The sequence below is a fragment of the Cupressus sempervirens genome, chromosome 2, assembly GCF_028749045.1.
Source record: "Cupressus sempervirens isolate cs-2001-9-10 chromosome 2, ASM2874904v1, whole genome shotgun sequence".
Taxonomy (NCBI): domain Eukaryota; kingdom Viridiplantae; phylum Streptophyta; class Pinopsida; order Cupressales; family Cupressaceae; genus Cupressus; species Cupressus sempervirens.
In genome coordinates, this window is record NC_143119.1 from 400,419,896 (window position 1) to 400,447,140 (window position 27,245).

Consider the following 27,245-nt stretch of genomic DNA (forward strand, 5'->3'; position numbering starts at 1 on the left):
CCACCACCATAGATAAAAATGAGACTTAGTCAGTCCTTCTACCAAATTTTTGCATGGTGATGAAAATTGGTAACAATTATCTTATCCTTCAACTCTACATTCTCGTCATCATGTTCTTGAACCTCCTTAGCCAACTCTACATTTGTCACTAGGGTAGATCTTGTGGAGGTTTCTCCTTCACTACCAAACATGCACTTCCATTCCCAAAATCTACTTGCTCTGATACCAATTTGATAGGAGTAGTCTAGGATAATGCAGTTGATGGATAAACCCATCTAGATATCTCTTACTAAAAAAGGTATCCCTAATTCACTAAGAGCAACTTTTCCCATAGCCTAACCCATCTTTTAAGGCTTGCTCATGAACTTAGCACTTCATTTTGTCCTCCTAACTGGTTAAAACATTCTTGCAAGGGATAGAGGCTTTCCCTAGGGTGTTTTGGATTCCTTTCCATCCATTTTCCACACTTCATTCTATCATGCCCAAAATTTATAAATCAAAAGACAACTATTTTTAAATTTTTTTTATTATTCTTTTAAAGACGAACCCAAGTTTTTGATACCTGAACAATAAGATTATGTATCCAAGGTGGAAAAATTAGAATTTATAAACCTAGCACAAGTTAAGGTATTGACTCCCCTTACTATTTACTAGGGCCTATTATTGACTCTAGTTTTGATTGGGAAAGTGTACAAATCCCAACTTAAAATGGGAATCACTTCTCATAAGGGAGAGTTTAAGTCTCACATTTATGCTTTTTCTGAAATTGATTTAATTCCTTATAATATTTTCCAAGCATGAAAATCTTATTGAAAGATAACATAAGAGAATACAATTCCTAGAACACATATACTTTCTAATATTATATTTCATTGACCTCGAATCAATTATAGATAGGTGCCAACAAAATCATATTTGGAGTCATTTAATCTCCACCAAGCTAAGTTAACTTATACATGCGATTAAAATACTTTACCACCCTTCCCTCAAGAAAGTCTTCTTCTAATCACCATTAATTTTATAACATTTAATAAAACTATACTACTTTAAAACTTTCCACCAATTTTAATTATTAAAATCTTCACTTCATCGACTTCATTTAATAGAAAAAAACACTCTTAAGTGAATGAACATGTATAATTTATTTTATCTTAAGTAGCTTAGAACATTTCATTTAAGTTAAAATTAAACTATTTTGTTGAAATTGAACTTAAATTATCAATAACTAAGGTTAGATCATAAAGTGCTCTTTAAACATAAATATATTTCAAAATAAAATTTCTAGGTTATGTCACAACTAAATTTCATACTATTCTAAATGTTGTTCTACTAACATGTCCCTAAATTGTAACTAATTACATAACTTACTAACTAATTTATCTATATTGTTAAATATCTCATTTGCTTATATAAAAAATAAAAATAACTACCTACCAATCTTCATTACTCCAAATGCTACTCACTTAATTACTTAGTATCCAAGTACATACTCTTATCTAATAACTAATTTAATATGAACTAACTTATATTATATCCGAACCACTATACTAACTAACATAATAACATGCCCCCAACTTTTACCTACTTGCTAAACACTATGCTTTCCCAAGGCATGATTTCCTGGGAAAATGTCCCATCCTATAAACCCAAATTCCCCATTTTCTAGCATTTACTTTATGAGACTTATTATTGCCCCATGTATGAATGGTGGAGTGTAGACTGGTCCTTGTCTCTTGGCAGCCCTATTTGACACCTAGGGAAGGGGTGGGGGAGTCACGTGATTTCCCATCTTCCAAAAAATTTTGCTTGCAAGGCTTGCTTTTTTTTTTGTTGTTGCAAATTTTGGTCCATGCATCATGTTTTATATATTTATTTGTTATTATTATTTGAAATGACTCTCTCCAATGCATGGATCGAATTCTTAGGGACATCATTACCATTGTTTAAATTGAAATAGCTTGAATTACTTTTTATTTCTTTTAAGTTTCTCCCTCCATGTTGCGTACATGTCGATGGGACAAGGAGAGTAAATAGGTTTGTTTAAATATTTACATATGTTATATTTTTGTAAAGGGTAGGGTTAAGCAATGCTATATGAATCTATCGAGTTGTGGATAATTACATGCTATGATTTATTTTGCCTAGCTAACCCTACATTATTACGTCCCTTTCCTTTCAAGGAGATCTAGGGAATATTCTTTTGAATATTATATTAGACTATAATAGTGGTTGAGTTCTTTTTCAGTTCTCCATACAAAAGACATAGAGTTGAACATACTTCTACAACTTACATTTATTATAGAAGTGCATACTATATTATTTAATTGGCCACATAATATTTTTTCCAACTAAGATATTGTAAAAATTTGCCATTGTCTACACCTTTCCATGTTGAATTTTAAATCATTGAAGTTTTTTTTTTCGAATTCCTTGATGGTAATAAATCCAACTCTAAAATGCAATTGAATAGGGTAAATGAACTACTTGATTCATCTTCCTATTACCATTGGAACTTAAATGTGATTGCTCACAAAATTCATGCAAATGAAAGTTCTTTGTATAAACCATTTTGAGGTGCATCTTTTCGTATTGATTTATAAATCCAAAATGGGTAAAATCCTACACTTGAATATTCATTCTAAATACTAATCAACATTTTCTTATGGAAGGAACTCTATTATGTATTCAACCATAACTATCTTTCATTACATTTTATCTAATACAAGGAATTAAACCTTACAACACAAATACATATGGTAATATCTACAATTTCTTTAATTAATTCATGGAACCATTCTTCACACAATATAGATCTTTTCATACTAGGGACAACAATGGACATTTGTCTTTACAAATACATTACACCTAGGACATGTAGAGGATTTCATCCTTTCAACCACATTGTATCAAGAAATAATACTTTTTGCTTTAGCATAGCCAAGGGTCCATCCTAGCTTTGTCTTGGATCCAAAAGCACAATACTTGCAAAACATTTACACAAGAACCATGGAGGCTCACCTCCCATCCTAAGCTTCTAAGAAGTGAACCACTGAGTTGGGGAAACAAGATTCAAATTAGGTTTCATTCCAATCTTACAAATGCATAAACATCACATTACAACACTTTGAACAATCCCATCCCAAGTGTATTTCACAATGGTTCACTAATGGAACCTTGAACATAGGGTGAAGGTGTGCTTTCAATTAGGAGACTTGCCATATCATACCATACCTACAATAACAATCTTCAAGCCCTTTCATGGATTTCACAAATTAGCAATTTACATGCCCTTTTAGGGCTTCCACAACCTCCTATTCACATAATACCATTAGTTATAGCTTCCTTGAAGCCCATACTCCATAACCTTTCTTTCTATACCATCTTTGTTTTATCACCCCCATAGGAAGATATGAATGAATATAGCATACAATGGAGCCCATACTCCAATGTTCTCAACTATATTTCAAGCCCAATGATGCAGGAGCATCCTAGGTTTCCTTGTGATTTTGCACTTTTTCTCATTCTGTTAGTGACTATCGAGTTCTTAGTTGCTGTCAAGTTCCTTTGGTTGTCAAGTGAACTCTTTGGATGCCAAATAATTCTTAGTTGCTATCAAGTTCCTTTGGTTTCTGAGGGTATTCTTTGGATGCTGAGTGAATCCTTTGGTTGCTAAGTGCTTTTGGTTGCTGAGTGATTTCCTTTAGTTGTCGAGCATTGGAGGATGCCAAGTGCCAGTTTTTATTTGCTGAGTTATCTGTGTCTAGTTCCAGTTTGGGCTGACTCTGCTTGCATTTAATTTTTGTTAGGTAGTTAATATTTGTAAAGAGCTGACTTGTGACCTTTCTATGTTCTAGAATCTTCTATAAGCTATTTTGGAAAATACTTAAGGAAGTCTAAGGTTAGGTTTTAGGTAAGGGAGTAAGAGAGGGATAGATAGACAGAAGTTAGAGGTAAGATTACGAATAGAAGATATGCACTTGGAAGTGAGAATTTGAAGATTGTAATTTGTTTTGTCTGTAACCTAGAAGGCCTTACAACGAGGCATGTATGTTGTTTACTTGAAGAATCAATAAACATATCTTTTTCTCTCTCCTTGGTGTTATATTTGTGTTATGTTTTCCATTGTGTTAACTCTTGTAGGATGGATTTAGATAGTTGGGTGTGCCCTAGGCCCTGGTTATTCTTTTCTCCTTGCATCAGGTGGTAAATAAGCATGAGGTTCATCCTTGTGGAGATTGGATCATGTAGAACCCTAATTCAAATTTGGTTGTAGGATTGAAGATCTATGGATTTGACCTATATCTTGTGAAGGGTTATGATCTTATAGGACCCTAATTTGTAAAGATGGTTTGTGGTAGAGGAAATAATGTTGATAATCCCATATTGGATTAGTTGAGACAAATTATAGATAGATTAGATGCTATGGAGACAACCCAAAAGAAAGGAGCACATCTTGATGATGTAAGTGATGATGAAGTAGCAACACCAAACCATAATCCAGAACTTGAAGTAGATCAAGATGAGGAAAGATTGTTGTGAGTGTTGTCTAGGGAAAATCCAAAGCTTGTTGTAGAAGTTGTTCCTTATGATGAAAAATTGTATACCAATGCTATGTTGGATTGGATCTTTGATATGGAGAAGTTCTTTAAGTATGAAAACACTCTTGATAATAGAAAGGTGAAGATTATAGTCACTAGGTTGAAAGGTCATGCACCACTATGGTGGGAACATTTGCAAACTGATAGACAAAGGGGAGGAAAGAAGAAGATTAGAACTTGGCCAAAGATGGTGAACAAGGTAAAGAGCAAATTCCTTCCTACTGATTACCAAATTAGCTTGTTGAGAAAGATGCAAAATTTGAAACAAAGAGACATGAGTGTGAAGGAGTATACTGAGGAATTCTATAGATCTGGACATGTGGATGATGATATTGAGAAAATTTCAAGGTACATAAATGGATTGAGATTTAGAACTCAAGATGAAATAATTTTTGTAAAGTTGGAAAGTGTTGAAGAAGCATACCAATATGCATTGAAAGCTAAGGAGATCTTAGCAAAGAAGTAGAGGTGGTAGATTCTAGAGAGGTAGAGGTAGAACTTATGGTGAAGATGGTAGATATGAAAGTTTTGCGTAGGATAAAGGAAAATCTAAATAGAAGAATGATGAAAAAGACAAGACCAAGTGGAAAGGTGGTAGCTCATACTGAGGAGGTACTAGATCTTATCGAGGAAGAGGTAATTCTTATCCTAGAGGTGGTTTCTATGGTAATTGTTTCAGATGTGGTAAAGAGAGACACATATCATTTGAATGTAGATCCTCTAAAAGTGGGCAAGGTAATAGAAATGTTGTGATTCAAGAAGACATTGAAAGTTCACCAAGTGGACCTGAGGCTAGAGAAAATTTGATGGTGAGAAGAACCTTGTGTAATAAGGGAAGTGGTGAGGAACCTGTCCTTAGAAGAAGTCTTTTCAAGACCAAATGTAAGATGGCTAGAAAATGTTGCAAGGAAATCACTGATACTTGAAGTTACACAAATTTGGCATTAGAATATTTGGTTACAAAGTTACAATCTCAGAGGCTAAAACATCCCAAACCTTATCATGTTTCATGGATCAAAGATGAGCATAAGATATTGGTAAGTGAACAATGCCTTATGAAGTTCAAAATTGGACATTACTTTGATGAAGTTTTGTGTGATATTATGCCCATGGATTGTTGTCATATTTTTTTGGGTAGACCTTGGCAATATGATAGATATGTTGTACATGGTGGAAAATTGAATCAATATACTCTTTGGGTAAATGGGAAGAAACAAACATTGTTGCCTTTGATTGAAATTCCAGATGAGGTTAGTCATATTGCAATAAAAGTTTGCATGGTTAATGCAAAGCAATTTGAAAAGGAAGTAAAGAAGAACCAAGTTTGTTTTTCCATAGTTCTTAGAGGACTAAGTGTTGGTAGTAATGACCAAGCAGTAGAAGCTAGTAATGATTGAGTGACAATAGATAGCGATAGCCAAGTACCAATAGAAATTATAGAATTTTTGAATGAGTATAAAGACATTATTGCTGATGATATTCCTGATGGTTTACCACCAATGAGAATTATAAATCATTGTATGGATTTCATTTCTAAAGCTAGTTTGTCGAACAAAGCACCATATAGATTGACACCTATAGAGTAGAACTTAATAGACAAGTGCATGAGTTGTTGCGAAAAGGTTTGATCAGAGAAATTTTGAGTCCATGTGTTGTACCTACTGTATTAGCACCTAAAAAGAATGGAGAATGGAGAATGCATACTAATTCCAAAGCTATTAGCAAGATAATAGTGAAATATGGGTTTCCTATGCCAAGGATGGATGACATAATGGATTGTTTGAGTGGAGCAAAGTATTTTACCAAGATTTATTTGAAGAGTAGCTACCATTAGATTAGAATCAGAGAGGGTGATGAATGGAAGATTACTTTCAAGAAAAAAGATGGTTTGTATGAATAGTTGGTTATGCCTTTTGGTTTGACTAATGCACATAGTACTTTCATGAGGTTGATGAATGAAGTTCTGAAGAGATTATTGGGTAAGTTTGTGATTGTTTATTTAGATAATATTCTGATATTCAGTAAGACTAAGGAAGAACATCTTGAGCATATTAGACAAGTATTGTAGAGGTTGAAAGAGGAAAAATTGTTGATTAATCTAAAAAAGTGTTCTTTTATGCAAGAGGAGATTGTGTATTTGAAATTTGTGATTTCAGCTGATGATTTAAAGATGGATCCTAAGAAGATTAAAGCAATTCTAAAATGGCCTACACGTGAGAATGTGGGTGAGGTAAGATCATTTCATGGTTTGGCTAGTTTTTATAGGAATTTTATAAGGAATTTCATTTCTATTTGTAATTCTATGACTTAGACAATGAGGGGAGATAAAAAGGAATTCAAGTGGACACATGGAGCTGATAAGAGTTTTGAGACTTTGAAACAAAAGGTTGTTGAATTACCTATATTGGCTTTGCCTAATTTCAACAAAGTATTTCAAGTTGAATGTGATGCAAGTGATAATACAATAGGAGCTGTATTAAGTCAAGAAGGTAAGCATGTTGCTTTCTTTAGTGAAAAGTTGAATGATGCTAAAAGGAAGTATTCTGTGTATGATCAAGATTTTTATGCTATTGTTCAAGAATTGAAGAAGTTTGTGTTGTATACTAATCATAAAGCTTTACAATAGAAACATTATTTGATTCCTAAGGAGTTTGTATTGTATACTAATCATAAAGCTTTGCAATACTTGGGAAGTCAACATATATTGAATCAGAGACATGAAGTGGGTTGAGTATTTGTAGAGTTTCACATCTATTATTAAGCATAAGAGTGGAGTTACTAATATATTTTTTGATGCATTGAATAGAAGACGTTCTTTGTTTACTAAAATGAAGGTTGAAGTTCTTGGTTTTGATGAAATGAAAGAGTTGTATGATGTTGATCTTGATTTTTCTGAGGTGTGGAGAGAGTGTAGAGCACCAAATCTGATAGATCACATAAGTATGATGAGTATTTCATTCAAGAAAGTATGTTATTCAAAGGCATTCAATTGTGTGTTCCTAGAAGTTCTATGAGGCTGAATCTAATTAAGGAAAAGTATAGTGGTGGATTGGCTAGACATTTTGGAATTGATAAGATATTGAGTTTTCTGAAAGAGAAGTATTATTGGCCACAAACGTATAAGGATGTTCAAAAATTTGTGAAGAGTTGTGGAGTTTGTCAAGTTGCAAAAGGAGCAAGTCAAAATAGTGGTTTGTATACATCTATTACTATTCTTGAGAAACCTTAGAGTGACATTAGTATGGATTTTGTTCTTGGATTACCTAAGATAGTGAAGGGGTGTGATTTCATATTTGTTGTAGTGGATAGATTTTCTAAGATGGCTCATTTCATACCATGTAAGAAGACATCAGATGCAAACATGTTGCTGAACTTTTCTTTAAAGAGATTGTGAGATTGCATGGATTGCCAAGAAGTATTATTTTTGACAGAGATAGTAAGTTTGTTGGTTATTTTTGGAAAAATTTTATTCCATCCACAAACTAATGGACAATCAGAGGTTGTGAATAGAAGCTTGGGTAATTTGATAAGATGTTTAGTTGGAGATGAGCCAAGTAATTGGGAGATGATATTGGCACAAGCTGAGTTTGCATATAATAATTCTATGAATAAAAGTACAAGGAAGACACCTTTTGAGATTGTTACTAGAATATAGCCTAGAGGACTATCAGAGTTGAGGGATATTTTTGGTGAAGGCAAGAGAAGTGCTATAGGGGAAGTATTTGTTGAATTCATGGAGTTTTTACATAAGGAAGTGAAGTTGAAGTTGGAACAAAGTAATCAAAATTATAAAGAGAATGATGATAAGTCTAGAAGACATCATAATTTTGAAGTTGGTGATGATGTGATGGTTCATTTGAAGAAAGGAAGATTCCCAATTGGAACATACAATAAGCTAAAGATGAAGAAGTCTAGACCTTGTAAGATCTTGAAGAAGTTTGATAGTGTTAATGCTTATGAAGTTGAGTTACCTGATGACATGGATATATCTCCTATATTCAATGTTGTTGATTTATACAAGTATTATGAGTTAGATGATGAAGTTTTTGTACCTAATGATTACCCAAAAAAATAGATTGAAGAAGTTGAATAGATATTGAGTCAAAGAATTTGTAAGAGCACACGAGGAAAAGATTACTATGAGTATTTGGTGAAGTGGAGGAATAGACCTATTGAAGATGCTATATGGATTTCTCAATTTGAGTTGGATTTAGTTCAGGTTTTGACACTTGCATGATTCAAGAGAATCATTTCTTTCAACCCTAGTTATCTGATGTAGGAGCATCCTAGGTTTCCTTGCAATCCTGCACTTTTTCTCTTTTCGTCAGTGACTATTGAGTTCCTTTGGTTACTGAGTGAACTCTTTGGATCCTGACTCATTCCTAGTTGCTACCAAGTTCCTTTGGATTCTGAGTGAATCCTTTGGTTACCAAGCATTAGAGGGTGTTGAGTTCATAGTTGTTGCCAAGTGATTCCTTTGGATGCCAAGCTTGTGTGGATGCTGAGTGCCAATTTTCATTTGCCGAGTTGTCTATTTCTATTTCCACTTTAGGCAACTTTGCTTGCATTTAATTTTTGTTAGGTAGCTAATATTTGTAAAGAGCCAACTTGTGGCCTTTCCATGTTCTAGAATCTTCTGTAAGCCATTTTGTCAAGTATTTAAAGAAGTATAAGGTTAGGTTTTAGGTAAGGGAGTAAGAGAGGGATAGGTAGACATAAGCTAGAGATGAGATTGCAAATAGAAGATATGCACTTGGAAGTGAGAATTTGAAGATTGTAATTTGTTTTAGTTGTAGCCCAGAAGGCCTTACAACTAGGCATGTATGTTGTTTACTTGAAGAATCAATAAAGATATCTTGTGCTGTCTCCTTGGTGCTATATTTGTGTTGTGTTTTCCACTGTGTTAACTCTTGTAGGGTGGATTTAGATAGTTGGGTGTGCCCTAGGCCCTAGTTATTCTTTTCTCCTTACATTACCCAACTAAGCCCTTCACCCTAGACTTCTATTCCTTTCCAAAAGGGTGAGTGAAGCCTTCACACCTATTGAAAATTCAACATCCCAAAACCAAACAAAGAGATCAAGAAAGAAAAACAATGAAAATACATGTAACCCCAAATCACAACCACACCATCAAAACATAATACAAGGATTCACAATAACAATACATGCATCCACAACAATAAATGCTTTCAACTTCATTATACAATTGCAAAGAATGGTCATGGTTTGAGCACCAACTTTGGTCCAAGATAAAGGCAATAATAGTTGATGAAGAGCTTCCTTATCCTTAGCATCCCCTCTCAAAATCCTAATTGTCTCTCAACTTAGACAGTGGGTGAACACCCTACTAGTTTGTCCAAGACTCTCTAAAAAGGTCTTCCCACTAACTATTTTAGCAAAAACACCAAGCCACTTCCTCTTACAAACTTATCTCCCCCTAAGTTTTCTATTTTTGACTTAGTGGAAACACGGGAAAGAGCTCATGTAACAACTCCATTTTTGAATTGATGGAAGAAAGCATTGGTAAAGGGCCCCCCTAGGCTATCTAGGCACTACCATGGTCAAAATTAGGTCCTTAACATGTTATACTTGTTAGTGTAAATAATTATTATTTGCACTTTACTTTGGTTTACTTAGGATAAATGCATTATTTTATTATTTCTTAGGTTAGACACCTAAGATTTTGTGTACTCATATGAGTTGTCATGCTGAAAACACAGGAGTAAGAAACTCCAATTTAGCACATGGTGTCTACAACACTGGAGTTTGCATAAACAAGTGAGTCATCATGTAGATAGCATAGCTATTTGCACTATTATTTTAGCACTTGGTGTCTAAAACATAATTGTACATGCTACACCTTTGGAGGCTTATCCTCTCATCATCACACTAATTCCTATGCTTAATGGAGGATAACCCACACCTAGTAGACATGTGCTTGGTTGTAAGACTTATCATGTAGCTAACTCCTAAGCATTGTAGATCCATCATAGAGGCCTTTATATACAAGAACCTCTAGTGTACTATGCAATGAATTGAATATCATATTGTTATTTTGATCATACTCTGTTGGTCTTTTGTGCTAGTTATTGTGCTTCTTGGTCTTGGATGAATTTTTCCCTAAGGAAATTTTTTATATGGTATCAGAGCCATAGAGGCATCATTTCATAGCCATTGGAGAATGATCTTGCTTCACCTCTCTAAGGAAACCTTGACTTAGATCCAAAGAATCCACAGATTTTGGGAGCATCTAGAGCCAAAGCAAACCTCATCATTACATTCACAGTGTCATTTCGGTGAAAATTGACTATAAATTTTCCTATGTTGGGCCATAGTTAAATTTGAGGCAATTTTTTTTGCAAACCAGCACTCGAAGGCCCTAATTTGAAAATCTAGCATGATCTATTAGATTTGTAATTAATTTTTTCTTTGCAATTATTTTTGTATTTTTTAGAAAAAAATTCAGCTAGTAGGGCCTACAGAGATTTTTTTTTTTTGTAGGAACCAGGTAGAGAAATACCAACCCTATGTAGAATATTCCATTATGATCCAACAAATATTCCATTTATTATATTAATGAGCAACATACCATTTCGATCAGCACACTGCACAATCTGGTGAGCAGCAACCAAATTCTAGCTTCATATAATTGCACGACAACTTTGCTTTTATTTTAGTGTTGTAGGTTTTTTATTTTATACAACTGGAGGGTTATCCCCATAGTGCATGTGGGACTATTGACTACAACCCCTGACACCAACATTTATAACCCCTCCTACCAGCTTTGTAACTTCTAGCCCCCAATAGTTCCATTCTTGTCAATTCCTACTCTGGTGATAGTAAAATCACTTTGGCCACATTTAAAACATTGACCACTAGTGCAACCCACTAGCCAAAGCAATTGTGGAAAGTAGCTATCGGCTACATCAACAAATCTAGCCATGACATGTGGCTCTCTCTCAACCATGCACTTGCAAAAAAATCACCCTCATATATGTGGCATCAACTATTCAATCCCAGTCAGTGTCATACTACCATGTAGGAAGAAATGTAGGTAGTGACAAATCATATCCATACCCTACCACATCATTTTTTTGTATAGTTTGTGTAGTCCATACAAGACACATCAATAGTGACATAATCTAAGGACCCATTTCTGTTGATGTCATCATTTTTTCTAGGTTAAAATTGAAGGTTGTTTGAGTGTCATTTCCAAAAAAATTAGAACTATTGAGATGGTTGTTTCGATGTCAAATTTAACCTCGCTATTTGCCAATCAAACCACTCTCCAGATTCATTTTTTATTTGATAGTCTATCTTTGGGAGGCCATATCTTAGTCATCTAGGCTCCAAATCAGGTGCAATATTTTTTGATTTTGGGTAGAATTTCTCAAAGTTTTTAGTGGTATAGTTATTTTCTTATTTCGGTGCATAGATTTGTCAGAAATTGTAGTTTTTGGTGACTACACCGGTCCAATCCTACATTTCACAACTTCAAATGCTCCATACGGGCTCATTTGGACTTGAAAATAGGTTCCATATTTTTTGAAAGTGTGTTATTTTTCATCTACTTTGCTGATCTACAATAAGATAATCGGTTTGTGTGGACAAAAATATCACTTTCAGAATTAGGTCACTTTTTTCATTGTAATGCTTTGATATAACTTTAGAATTATTGTAGATATGAGATATATTATATAGTTCTAGTTTTGAAATCTAAAAGAAGGTTGTAAAAAACAAATCAGAAGACCACTAAGGCCAAAATTGGCAAGTGGCTATTGTAAATGCACTAAGCATAAAGTGCCAAAATCTTTCATTTCGGGGGGTTTCTTGATTGAGTGAAAAGGGGGGGTGTCTCTTGGTGTTGTGTTCCTCTTTTCCTATTGTTATCTTTCATTGCTTGCATCATGGAAATCTTATGTTTCCAAAATTAACACAACATAACTATGTTACATGGTCTATTAAAATGTGGTATTAATTAATGCATAATGAAGTTTCTCAATTTGCAGATGGTACCCTTCCTAAACCAACAAGTGATCGGGTATCTAAAAGTGATATTAATTCTTGGGAAACAACAGATAGGAAAGCTCTAGGTGATATTATGTTGGGGGTTGAAGATAAGATCTTTTACTAGATCTAGAAGTATAAGACATCAAAGGAAGCACAAGATGCCCTCAAAAACCTATATGGTAAAGTGACTAAAGAGGATGTTTATAAATTTGAAGATCAGCTTTTCTCCCTATATCCTAAGGCATTTGATTCTATATAGGATTTCATCATTAAGGTGAATGAATTAAGAAAGAAGCTTGATGATTGTGGTAGTCCTATTAAAGATGACAAGTTAATCGATCTCATTCATAATAAACTGCCATCTGAGTACTCCACATTTGTTTCTTCTTACAACAACACAAAGAATACATTAGGGGCTACCAATCAGAAAGTCACTTTTGATGGTTATGCATAACTATTGGACAATGAAGAAAAGAAGTTACAATCAATGGCAATTCTCAAGTCATCTAAGTCTAAGGCATTGGTGGCTAATAATGAGGGTTCTCAAAATTTAGCTGGTCAAAGTTCAAAAAAAGTAAAGGGAAAGAAGAAGAGGTGGAAAAACAAAAAACAAGAAGATACAAAAATGAAAACACCAATATCAAATCAACAAGGCAAGTATTCCTCGAATACAAACAAGAAGAGGGACTCTAATTAGGAGACAAAAGCATATGCTTATTGTAAAAAGATGGGTCATAAAGAATATCAGTGTTATCATAAGGAGATTGATGATTTGAAGAACATCATGAAGAAACACAATGTTCTACTACCTAATGCTTATAAGGAGAAAGGAAATGCATCCTCAGATTCTAAGGGCAAAGGGCATGCTTTAGTAAAAAAAACTATTAGTTAGGGAGAATGGATCATTGATTCAGGTGACACACATCATATGGGTGTGTCAAAGTGAGATTTTTGTTCTATGAAACTTTGTGAGGTACCACACATCTTTGTATGATGACACAAAGGTGGAAGTTGATGGTAAAGGTGAAGTGGAGATTAATAATGGAATGTTCAAGGATGTTCTATATGTTCCTAACCTTACCTCTAATCTTCTTTCAATGTACCAAATGAATCACTATGGAGGTGGAAATAAAGTGGAATTTCTTCCAGATTTAGTGGTAGTGAAAAGCATGAAGGATAACTCAATGATTTCAATTGGTGAAGCCAATCATGATTCAAGGGTTTACACTTTCTCCTCCTTTGTGTCTACATCAAATGCACAAGCCTTGTTATTACATTCAAATGCAAAAGCAAATTGTGGCATGAGAGATTTGGACATCTCAACTACAAATATCTTTAGTAAGTTAGCAGCAAGAATATGGTCAATGGTCTACCTCAAAATTAGTTTTTAGAAGGTGTTTGTTCAAGTTGCTCACTTGGAAAACATCCAAAAAGTTGTATGAAAAGGGAAAGTCTTGGAGGGCACAATGTGTTCTTGAATTGGTTCATAGTGATATGGCGAGACCATTTCTAGTGCCATGATTTGGCAAGTCTCACTATGCACTCACCCTCATAGATGAGTACTCTCACTTTACTTGGGTTTTCTTCATGGATCACGAGAGTTAAGTGTATGAAAATTTTCTCAGCTTCAAGGCTCAAGTGGAAAAGAAATCAAGGAAATTCATCAAATTTCTTCAAATAGATAATGGAGGGAGTATGTGAACACAAGACTAATGGAATTTTGTACTCAAGAGGGTATTGATCTTCAGCATTCACTACCATATACACCATAACAAAATGGTGTTGCTGAAAGGAAAAATGGAACTCTCAAAGAGATGACCAATTGCATGCACCTAAATAGGTCTCTTGATCAAATCTTTTGGGTAGAAGCAATGAATTGTGCTAACTATATTCAAAATAGGAGTCCTCACAAAGCTCTAGATGGTGTAACTCATTTTGAAGCATGGACTAGTAGGAAACCTATAGTTAAACACTTTAGATTCTTTGGTTGTCCAACATGAACAAGAATACCTCCACAAAAATGTAAGGCATTAGAAGCTCAAAGTAAACCTTGCATTTTTGTTGGATATGCAGACTCATACAAATCCTATAAGTTAATGGATCAGAAGACACAAGATATATTCTATGAGAGGAGTGTTCATTTTGAAGAAAGTTGTCCAAGCTTCTCTTCTTCAACTCCTCCCTCTTCCTCCTTCATTGAAGAGAGTGATAGTGAAAAAAGTGACTTGGATAATGTAATTCCCCAAGCAAAACAAATGCATCAAATAGCTAAAGTTGAGGATACTCCCACTACATCTTCTTCCACTAGACCTAGATGGGCCAACTAGACATTGTATGCCATAGGGCCATTGGCAGTGAATCCTTCTGATACAAGGAGGACAAGATCACAAAACAATTCACTCCTACATGATTATATTTTAATTGCTTCATATCCATAGTCATTCAAAGAAGCATCAGGTATTCTATAATGGCATAGAGCAATGGAGGAAGAGTATAACTTTCTAATAAGAAATGATACATGGGATTTAGTCTCTCTTCCTAAGGGAAGAAAATTGGTTCACTATAAGTGGATATATTAGAAAAAAAATTTAGTAGATGGAAATGTGGATAAACATAAGGCTCAACTCATTGCAAAAGGTTTTTCTCAATTACCAGGCATTGATTACACTAAGACCTTTGCACCAGTGGCAAAGATGAATTCCATTCATTTGACAATAGCTATTGCAACAGCTTAGAGATGGGTTGTTCTTGAGATGGATGTAAAGAGCACATTTTTGAATGGTGATCTATATGAGGAGATATTTATGGGGTAGCCACATGGATTCATACAAGATGCTACCTTGGTTTGCAAATTAATGACGTCTATCTATGGACTCAAACAAGCTCCCAGAGCTTGGTATGCCAAGATGGATTCCTTCTCTCCAAAGGCTTCACCAGATGTCATTCCAACTTGAATGTTTACATTCATTAGAGGGATGATTCACATTTTCTCCTTATACTTTATGTGGATGACTTTATCATTATGGGAAGTACTACATCCATCATAAACAATGTTAAGGCTACTTTATAGGATAGGTTTTTGATGATAGACTTGGGACTATTACACTATTTCCTTAGTATAGAGATAAATTAGTCTTCATTAGGGATAACACCATCACAATCCAAGCATACTCTTGATCTTCTAGCTTGGTTTCACATGAGTGAGTGCAAGGTTGCATCCACCCTATTCCGTTTAGGTGTTAAGTTAGAAACAAAGTGCTTCTCTCCACTTGTTGATGTGATTCTATATCGATAGTTGGTGGAAATCCTCATCTACTTAACACATACATGCCTTGATATTTCATTTGTAGTTAGCATGGTCTCTCACTTCATTAAAGAGCCACATGAATTTCATTGTAAGACAACCAAATGGATCCTACACTACATCAAGGGTACACATCCACATGGGATACACTATGCAAGTAGTATAGGATTTCTATTAGTGGGATATACAGACTTAGATTATGTAGGGGACCTTGATTCTCACAAGTCTACTTCAGGATATGTGTTTCATCTTGGCTCCAACCCCATTTGTCTGCAAAGTAAAAAGAAAAACACCATTGATCTCTCATCAACTAAGGTTGAGTATCAAGGAGCTATGAATGTAGTGATAGAGGCTATTTGGCTACAATAGATTCTGAAGGAGTTTGGATTTGATCTACCCTAACACACACTCATCCATTATGATAACTAGAGTGCTATTGAAATCTCAAAATATCCAATTCAGCATCAGTAGACAAAACATATTGAGGTTCATATGCACTAAATCAGAGAGTTGATCCATGAGTAGGTCATCACTTTGTAGTATTGTCCTACTGAGTAGTAGGTAGCCAACATCTTCACCAAGCCCTTCACAGTGGTCAAGTGTATTCATTCACAAGATCTCTTGGGGGTGAGGGATTTTTTACTAGGGGGGTCACATGATCCTTCTCTTCTCTATTGTAAATATCTCTCTTTTTGGTGGAGGTTTTTCTCATGAGGTTTTCCCTCTTTCTCTGTTTACAAAGAGATTTCATGCATTGCATTGTACTTGGGTACCTAGCATGGCCTAGTAGCCAAGACCCATTATGAATTTAATCTTAGCTTTTGTGAGCTTAAGTGCATTCCCCTAAGTTGCACTTAAGGTGGGGTGTTATTGTAAATAATTATTATTTACACTTTACTTAAGTTTAATCAGGATAAATCCATTATTTTATTATTTCTTAGGTCAGACACCTAGGAGTTTGCATACTCATATGAGTTGTCATGTTGACAACATAGGAGTAAGAAAATATAATTTAGCACATGGTGTCTACAATACTAGAGTTAGCATAAACAACTAAGTCATCATGTAGACAACATAGTTGTTCACACTATTATTTTAGCACATGGTGTCTACAACATAGTTGTACATGCTAAACCTTTGCAAGCTTATCCTCTCATCATCACACTAATTCTTATGCTTAATGGAGGATAACCCACACCTAGTGGACATGTTCCTAGTTGTAAGACTTATCATGTAGCTAACTCCTAGGAATTCTAGATGCACCATAGAGGCCTTTATATATAGGCACCTCTAGTGTACTATACAATGAATTGAATATTATATTGTTATTCTGATCACACACTATTGGTCTTTTGTGCCAGTTATTGTGCTTCTTGGTCTTGGGTAAATTTTTTTCCTAAGAAAAATTCTTACAATACTATGATATGTGTAGCTCATTTTCACATATAAGACACTTTGGGACCACCTAATGACCCCTCAAAACCCTAGTCAAGTCTAAATTCAAATTTCCTTTGATTGTGACCCATCCTATCCCTTGTTAAGTGGGTTTACTTAATCATTAACAAGGTAATTAGTTTAGGGTAATCAAAAAACATGACCAAACCCTAGATGACATGTCATTAACACACAAAATCCACAAGTGTCAAGTGAAATATAAAAGTACATTTCACATCATCACGACATGTCCCTAATGCATCTTTGAGATTAAAAATTTAACACATAAGCTTACATTTTCAAAATAAAATACATCAAAGTGAGGCTTTTGAATCTTCCAAAGATTCACCTTGGCTAAACCATGTTCACATAGGTTTGGACCTTGTTTCCCCAAAGATTTCCATGGTTCCACTTCCTGCACACTAAACTCAAGCATTAGTAGTCTAAGGAGGTCATATAAAGTGCATATGAATTTAAATTTTATGTATCCATATTAACATAATTCAATGGAATTCCTTTACTTATTCAAAGAAGACATTCAAAATGTTAAAATATCAAAATTTGCACATCATATTTAATCATAAATCATCATAATAAATTTAACATTTCACATCACATCATAATCTATTTCCTATCATAATGATGAAATGTTGAATCTATATAGCTAAATCAACCAATATAAAAATTAGTTCTGATTAAATACCTTAGATCAAAACCACCAAAATGTAATCATCACAACTAGTATACTTGATTCAATTAATAATAGTTTTATTATTAATACTATCTCGTTATAATATGAGATATTACATGATAAGGCATATGTCTCTAAAATCACTAATGCTAGATAATCAAGATATTTTCATAATCATGTCTGCATAGGTTTGAAATTAGTCATTAGGTAAATCCATTATATATGTTAGTCAATATATTATATTTTTATCTTAATCATCATTCACTATATCCTATCCACTTAATACTAATTGTACAACAATTGACTTGTTATATTTACATTATGTCGAGCTCTATCAAGTAGGCCTTTATCTAAATTAATCACAATTTCTATCTATAATTATTATTAGTACTCACAAGGGTGGGTGTTAATTCATCTTGTCACAATGGCCACCTAAAACAACTATCCTGATAGATCATAACATACTATGGACCCATCAACATAGTTTTCTAAGTTATAACATCTCGAGTCTTTATTCCATAGGGTCTTAGCTTACCAACCTGATAAAATTTTGAATACAATACTTATGAAAATAATGACTACAATGTATATTAGTCTTAATAAGATCTCAAGTCCAATATTAATATGAAGGATGACAATCATGACATACCTAAATCCCAGAACCTACTTATCATCATTTTATCATAAGGTGTATGATAATAGTCTATAATTCACATAGCATGCATGAGAGACAAAGACATGAAATCTCACCCCCTTATGTTTCCTAGTTATGACCATATTCATGTTGTTTAGGGTTTATAACATGGTACTAGGGAAGGTGCCTTACACATCCACTAGGTTTGAATACAATCTCTTAGAATTCTTCACAGTCTCTTATTTGGACTTTTAGCCCTCAATTAGCTCTCTAAACTATCTAAAATGGATTTTGTGTAAAACTTCTTTTAATAAGTATCCAAAAAAAATTCAATTACTAATACCCTTTTTCAAGATCCTTGAGATTCCTAAGATCTCAAACTTCCAACTCCTATTGGATGCCCTAACCCTATTTTTAAGGGTATACTAGGGTTTAATTGTCTTCTAGACTAGTCAACAATAAAATACATCTTTCTACCTTCCAAAGGAGCTTTAAGAATTTCCCTTCCACATGTAGTGGCTCTACTTAATGCCTTGTTAGATTCTAACACCAATTCAACTCAAACAGTACTGCCCTTGCAAGATTCACTTACTCCTTGGCTCAACTTCTAACCAAATACCCTCTATTTTTGCCTAGGGATTCTAAGGAATTAGCTAAGCCCTTCAGTTCTAATCTCATGCTTCCTTCCACATATCCTATAGGATGTCTACTAGCATTCCTTAGGTTTTCATGAGGTTTCAACCATGGGGAATGCTAGTAGACATCTTTTTGTTTAGATTGCCCAAGACAAGCCAACAAGAAGCTTGATTATAAAAAAATTTATTATTCACACAAGATGGAAAATCCTACCCAAAACAAAAAGTTAAGAAAACATAATAGAAATTATCTAGCAACCAAAATTTTGTACTCCAATCACATAGCAATCAAAAACTCAAGTTTTCATTCCAACTATTATGCATCTATTGATCTGCTATAGGATGTCATACAATGCCAAACTTATGAACCATGAAAAATGATTCAAAGGTCTCATATACCAATTTACCACCCAACTCAACTGAATCTCAAGAGTTGGTAACCTCCCAATAACCAATTTAACCAATCTTGCATTTTTTGCAAAATTGCCAAAATGTAATTTTTGGATTTTAGCACTTTTGACTTGGAAAAATGATATCATATGTCTCCAAAACATTCATGGAGGAAATATAAGCCCTATTTTGGCTATTCCCATTTCTCTCTAATCTAACTTGCTAATTTGGCCCTCTAAAACAACTTTTTGCAATTTTTACTTGATTGAAAAAGAATGCAACTTCCAAAGAACTACTTGCTTCCCACATAAACTCATCACTCACTCATGACTCCTTATTACTACGTACTAGGTCTATATCCCATCCAGGATCTTAGATCTTTATTTGTCTTCTTTGACCTAATGAAGGTGCCCCTACACCATACTCCCCCAATGTGTTGAAAATTCCTTCTGGGACTTTAAGAGGGAATGAGAGAAAGGTCAATGCCCTTCTTCTTGAAATCACCTTCTACAACCTAGGTAGACTCACCCTCTAGTTTTCCCTTCCACTTTACAAGATTCTTCATATAGTTCTTGTTTATAGTCATCTTTTTTACTCTATAACTTAGAATCTTCTTAGCTTACAACTTATTGTTAGATGTCTTATGTAGGGTTGCTATAATGTCCTATAGGTCTACATCCTCTACTAGAGTGAAAGATGGAATGAGACCTTTGTATGCTACTAGGTCCACCACATTGAAAGTATTAGAGATCCCCATATCTTCTAGTAGATTAACTTAATAAGGATTTGCCCCATACTTGGCCAAAATTTTGCATGGCCCCACCTTCCTCATCTAAATTTTATGTGATTCAACTTTAGAGAGTCTATTGTTACTGAGATGGGTCATAACAAAATCCCCAACTTGAAAATGCACATCTCTCTTCATGCAATTTTCCAGTTGCTTCATGGTTGTTGTATTTAGATCCAAGATTTTTTTGATCATGTCATGAACCTCTTTCATTGAAAGATAAAAGTCCTTAGCCACTCCACTGACCTCTACACCTGCTTTCATATCCTTGAGCACAAGAATTCCTCTAGGATGCACTCCATAGACCACTTCAAAGAGACTCTTCCTAGTGGATCTTTCTATAATGTCATTATAAGCATATTCTTATTGTTCAATTATGTGGCCCCAACACTTATCATACTTTTTGGTCAAACACCTCAAGAGGTTTCCCAAACTTCTGTTGACCACTTCTATCTACCCATCCATTTGAAGATGATAGGTAGATGCAAATGATGGATTAGTGCCCAATTTATGCCACATAGTCTTCCAAAAAATTACTTATATATTTAATATCCCTATTAGACACCATTCTAAGAGGCAAGCCATGTATCCTCACTACCTTTTTGAAAAATAGATTAACAATGACATGTGCAACATATGTTGTCTTACAAGGCATAAAATGAGCCATCTTTCTGAATCTATCTACAATGACATAGATGATACCAAAACACTACCTTGTCTTAAGTAGCCTCACCACAAAATCCATGCTCAGACATTTCCAAGTCCTTTGAGGAATGGGAAGTTGTTGGTATAACGTTGCATTCATAGTAACTCCTTTAGCTTTCTGACAAACAATGCAACATTCCACATACTTCTTCACATCTTTTCTCAAAGTAGGCTAGTTATAGAACCTTTGAACCAATTCTATTATTTTATGAATGCCAAAATGTCCATTCAAAGCACCATTATGCTTCTCTTGTATGGGGTTTTCCCTGATAGAGCCCCTAGGCACACAACGTCGATTGCCCTCGAACAAGAGGCCCTCCTGAAAAGTAAAATGAGAGTGTTCATGATGAAAATGGTTATAATAATCCATAAAAATATTATAAAGTTGAGTAATGTTTGGATCATTAGGGTACATGTCTTTAAAATTCTCAATTCCCACACTCCTAATATGTGCTTCTTGTACAATTAGCAACCTATGGCTCAATGCATTTGCAGCCCTATTTGTAATGCCATTTTTATGTTTAATTGTGAAGGTATAGGCTTGAATGTACTCCACCCACTTCATGTTTTTTTCATTCAACTTTTCTTGAGAATTGAGAAAGCTTAAGGCCTAGTTAATAGAAAAGACCAAAAATTCTTTAGGCAATAGGTAATGCATCCATTCACTCAAGACTTGGAACAAGTCATGCAACTCAAGGTCATAAGAAGAATGCTTCCTCTTGGCTTCATTCAATTTTTCACTATGAAAATAAATTGGCTTACCCTCTTGGCTAAGTACATATCCAATAGCAAGGTTACTGGCATCACATTCAACTATGAATAAATTCTCAAAGCTAGGGATAACCAAAATAGGTTGGGTGGCAATCTGGTATTTTAACTCAAAGTTTCTAGTAGCTTCATCAATCCACTTAAGCTTAGCTCTAATACAACCTTTTATAGTCTCTAGCAATGGTACACAAATATGGCTAAAATTTTTAGTTAACTTCCTATAGAATTAGGGTAATCCATGGAAACTCCTTACCTTTAATACATATTTGAGTGTTGGCCAACTAAGTATGGCCTCCACCTTGATAAAATACACATTGAGCTACCCTTGTGAGATGATAATGCCCATGAAGATGAACTCCTCCTTCATGAAATCATACTTTTCCAAGTTGATGGTGAGTTGAGTATCAAATAACCTTTTCAAAACTCAACTTAGGTGTTGTAAATGTTCTTCCCTTGTACTACTAAAAATTAAGATATCATCAAGGTAAATTACAACAAACACTTCATTCATGAGCCTAATGAATGTGGAGGGGGAATTTGAAAAAGAAAGGACTATCACTAACCTCTCATATAACCCTTCATTAGTCTTAAAATATTTCATCCACTCATCTCCCTCCTTAATACTTATTTGATGATACCCATTCTTTAAGTCAATCTTAGTGAAGTGCTTTACATTGCCCAAATAGTCTAATAAGTCTTCAATTCTTGGGATTGGAAATCTACACCTAATATTATTTGATTTATTTCTCTTGAATCCATATACATCCTCCAAGTACCTCCCTTCTTTGGCACCAAATTAATTAGTACTACACATGAACTCACAACTTTCCTTATTAAGCCATGGTCCAACAATTCCTGCACTTGATTGGCAATTTCCTCATCTTGGCTAGGTGTCATTTTTTAAGTCTCTTTGTTAGGTAAGACTTCTCTAGGGATGAAGTGTATTTGATTGTTGGTAGCTATCTTAGGTGGAAATGTGTGCTCTCTAATACCTATAATGTCCTCAAATTGATTCAACAATTCCTACACTTCCCCAGGTAACTATGATTTGATTGTGCTCTTTGCATTTTGGGTCTTGATAATGATAGCATAACTTGTACTTTCTCCTTCTCTCATAGTGTTAAGGAAATCCTTCTAACCCACCATGAGTCCATGAAGTTCCAACTTTGTGATGTTATCCCCTTCCAACAAGGATTAAATAGTTTAATATCCTTCCCCTTTCTTAAACTTGTAGGTGTTCTTCCTACCATCATATTGTACATCTTTTTCATATTGTCATAGCCTCCCTAAAAGGAGATGGCATGCATCCATGGTCAATATATCACAAATAACTCTATCATTATATCTTCCAATATTAAAGTCTACCCATGCTTGTTCTTTCACCTCTACATGCTAACCCTTATTTAGCCATGTGACCCTATAAGGATTGTTATAAGGTAGATTCTTAAGTTTTAACTTATCTATTGCCTCTTCTAACACTATATTATTAGTAGAGCTAGATTCAATGATTACTTTACATACCTTGTTTTGTACTTTGCATTTGACTCTAAATAGGGCTCTTGTTTGACTTGGCTCCTCCTTCATGGGCTCTTTGATAAATATCCTCCTAAACATCAAAGTTTCTCCTTCTTTTGAATCTAATGAGAAATCTATTTCCTTCTTAGCACCAACATATTCTTATGCATAGATCACCTTCATTTCCCCTAATGAGGAATTCTTCTCTGGACAACTATAAGATGGTTGCCCAAATTAATTCTAGGTATAGCATTTCATGATAGCAAAATATGAAGGTCCCCTTCCTTAATTGTTACCTCTTCCCCTAAAACTATTGCTACCTCTACCTCTTTTATTGAAACCTCATCTTGGGTTTCTTGAACCAATTGCTTCATTTTTTTTACTATCCCCTTGGGGTCTATTTATTTGTCCTCTTCCACCAACAAAGTTCCCCCTTTGGCCACTTTGTTGCTTTCCTTTACCCAAATTTCTACTACTAAAGTCTTGCTTCTTAGCTTTTCTTAAAACTTAAGGGCTAGTTGATAACACTTTTGTACTATACTACGAATCCATAACTAAATCTCCTCTTCGATATTCTACCTGAGGACATTGACATACCTTGCTACCTTGATGCTTTTAGTTTCTTGCACCTTTAATCTAAGGCATAACTTGTGGAATTCTTCAGTATATCTTGCCACATCATTCTCTCCTTACTTGAGGTTATGTCTCTTAGTATGCATCTAAACTTCAAAGTCTTCTAGATAGTAGATTTTAGTATTTTTCTAACCATACTCTTCCAATTAGCATAGTGCTTTTTACCCTCTTTCTCCCTTTCATCTTGAATAAACTTCCAAAAATGTGAGAGTTGCTTCTCTCATCCTTGCCTTTCCTACTTTCACTTTTTGGACTTCTATCACATTCTCACTTTTAAAGTAATTTTCCATACCCTCCAACCATTCTAGGACATGATTTATATCCAACTTTCAACTAAAAAGTGGCATTCCCTCCAATACTTTATGATTCAATGCTTTTATGGCTTTGAGAAATGGTTCCTCTACTATGATAGGATCAAGTGTGGGTGTCTCTTCTTCATGAGACACCTACTTCTTATTTTTGTTGTTTTCCTCCTACTGATTGACCTTGTTAGTCACTGCTTCAATCTTGAGAGCTATTCTCTCAAGGTTTGTCTCCAAGGATGTTATCTTAGCCTTCAACTCTACATCTCATCATCTTGTTCTTGAACCTTCTTAGCCAACTCTACATTTGTCACCATGGTAGATCCTATGGAGGTTTCTCCTTCACTACTAGACATGCACTTATATTCCCAAAGTAAAATTTCTCTAAAACCAATTTTATAGGAATAGTATAGGGTAATTTAGTTGATAGATAAACCCTTCTAGATATCCCTACTTCACTAGGAACAACTTTTTCCATAGCCTAATCTATCTTTCAAGGCTTTCTCATGAACTTGGCACTTCATTTTGGCCTCCTAATTGTTTAATATATTCTTGCAAGGGATGGAGACTTTCTTGAGGGTGTTTTGGATTCCTTTACATCCATTTTACACACTTCATTCACTAGGTTTCAATACGATCTCTTAGAACTCTTCACAATCTCCTATTAGGACTATTAGCCCTCAATTAATCCTCCAAACTGACTAAAATGAATTTTATGAAAAAATTCCTTTAAGAAGTCTCCCAAAGAACTTTAATTCCTTATACCATTTTTCAAGATTCTTGAGATTCCTAAGGTCTCAAACTTCTAACTCCTATTGGATGCCCTAACCCTATTTTAAGGGTTTACTAGGGTTTAATGGTCTTCTAGACCAGTCAACAAATAAATCACTCCTGCTACCTTCCCAAGGATCTTTGAGTCTTTCACTTCCACATGTAGTGGATCCTCTAAATATCTTATCAGATTCTAACACCCATTCAACTCAAATAGTACTATCTTTCAAGATTCACTTACTTCTTGGCTCAATTTCTCACTGAATGCCCTCTAGTTTTGCCTAGGGCTTCCAAGGAATTGGCTTGGCCCTTCAGTTTTGATCCCATGCTGTCCTCCACATATCCTATAGGATTTCTACTAAAATTCCTTAGGGTCTCATGAGTTTTCAACCATGGGAATGCTAGTAGACATGTTTTTGTTCAAATTGCCCAAGATAAGCCAATAAGCAACCTAATTACAAAAACATTTATTGCTCACACAAGATGGATTGAATGAAACTCCTATCCAAAAATAAAATTTTATAAAAAATGACAATAGAGACTATCTGTCAACCAAAATTTTGTACTCCAATCAAATAGCAATAAAAAACACAAGTTTACATTCCAATTGTTATGCATTTGCTAATCTACTACAAGATGTCGTACAATGCCAAACTTTTGAACCATACAAAATGCTTTAGAGGGTCTCATATACAAATTTACCACCTAACTCAACCAAATACATAGCATTGGTAACCTCCCAATAACCAATTTAACCAATCTTTCAATTTTCAAGAAAAGTTGCACTTTTGCAAAATTCTCAAAATGTAATTTTTGCAAAATTGACAATTTTAATATTTTAGCACTTTTGACTTGGTAAAACCATACCAAATGTCTCAAAAACATGCACAATGGAAATATAAGCCCTATTTTGACTATTTTCATGTCTTCCCAATATAACTTGCTAATTTGGCCCTCTAAAACAACTTTTTGCACTTTTCACCTGATTGACAACAAATGCAACTTCTAAAGAACTACTTGCTTCCCACACAAAATCATGACTCACTCATGGTTCCTTATTCCTACCTACTAGGTCTATGTCCCATCCAGGCTCCTAGACCCTTATTTTTCATCTTGGACCTAACCTAGGTGCTCGTGCACCACTAACTCCAACCTTAACCATGACTCAAACCCTAACCCTAACCCTAAGCTTTACCATGACCATAAATCTAACCCTAACCTTAACAATAACCATAGCCATAACCATAACCATAACCATAACCATAACCATAACCATAACCATAACCATAACCATAACCATAACCATAACCATAACTCTAACCCACACCTTAACCATAACTCAAACCCTAACCCTAACTCCAACCCTAACCTTAATTCTATCCCTAAGCTTAACATTAACTATAATAGTAACTCTGACCCTAACCATATGCCTATGTTTGACTATAACATTTTACATTGCAATATCTCAAAAATAAAATTAAAAAAATTAAAATTAAAAAATTAACTCTAATGATAACTCCAACTCTATTTCAAACCCTAACTCAAACCCTTTCTCTACCCCTACCCCTAAACCTACCCCTAACCCTAACCCCTACCCCTAACTGTAACCCTAAATATAACTCTACCATAATTGGACTCTAGCCCTAATCCTAACCCTAACTTTAATCCTAACTCAAATGCTATCCCTAACCTTAAATCTAACCTTAAACCTGAATCAAACCCTAACCCTAACCCTACTATAACCCTAACCCTAACCCTAACCGTAATCATAACTCTAAGCCTAACCTTAACCATCACCATAACTCACTAGTAGAATCTTGGCAAATAAATGACCATGTGACCAAAATATTTAGTCACCAGACTAAAAAAATTAGTCATGTGACTAAAAGTGATCAAATTATAGAAATATTTTGTAATTTATAAGTGACTAAATAAATGACTAGTTTGGTCATCAAGTAAAATCACAAGGTTAGACAAAGATAAGTGACTAAATAAATGATCAAATAAATCACTAAATAATTGGTCACTAATAAGTACTCACCCAAAAAAATGACTAAATGAATGATCC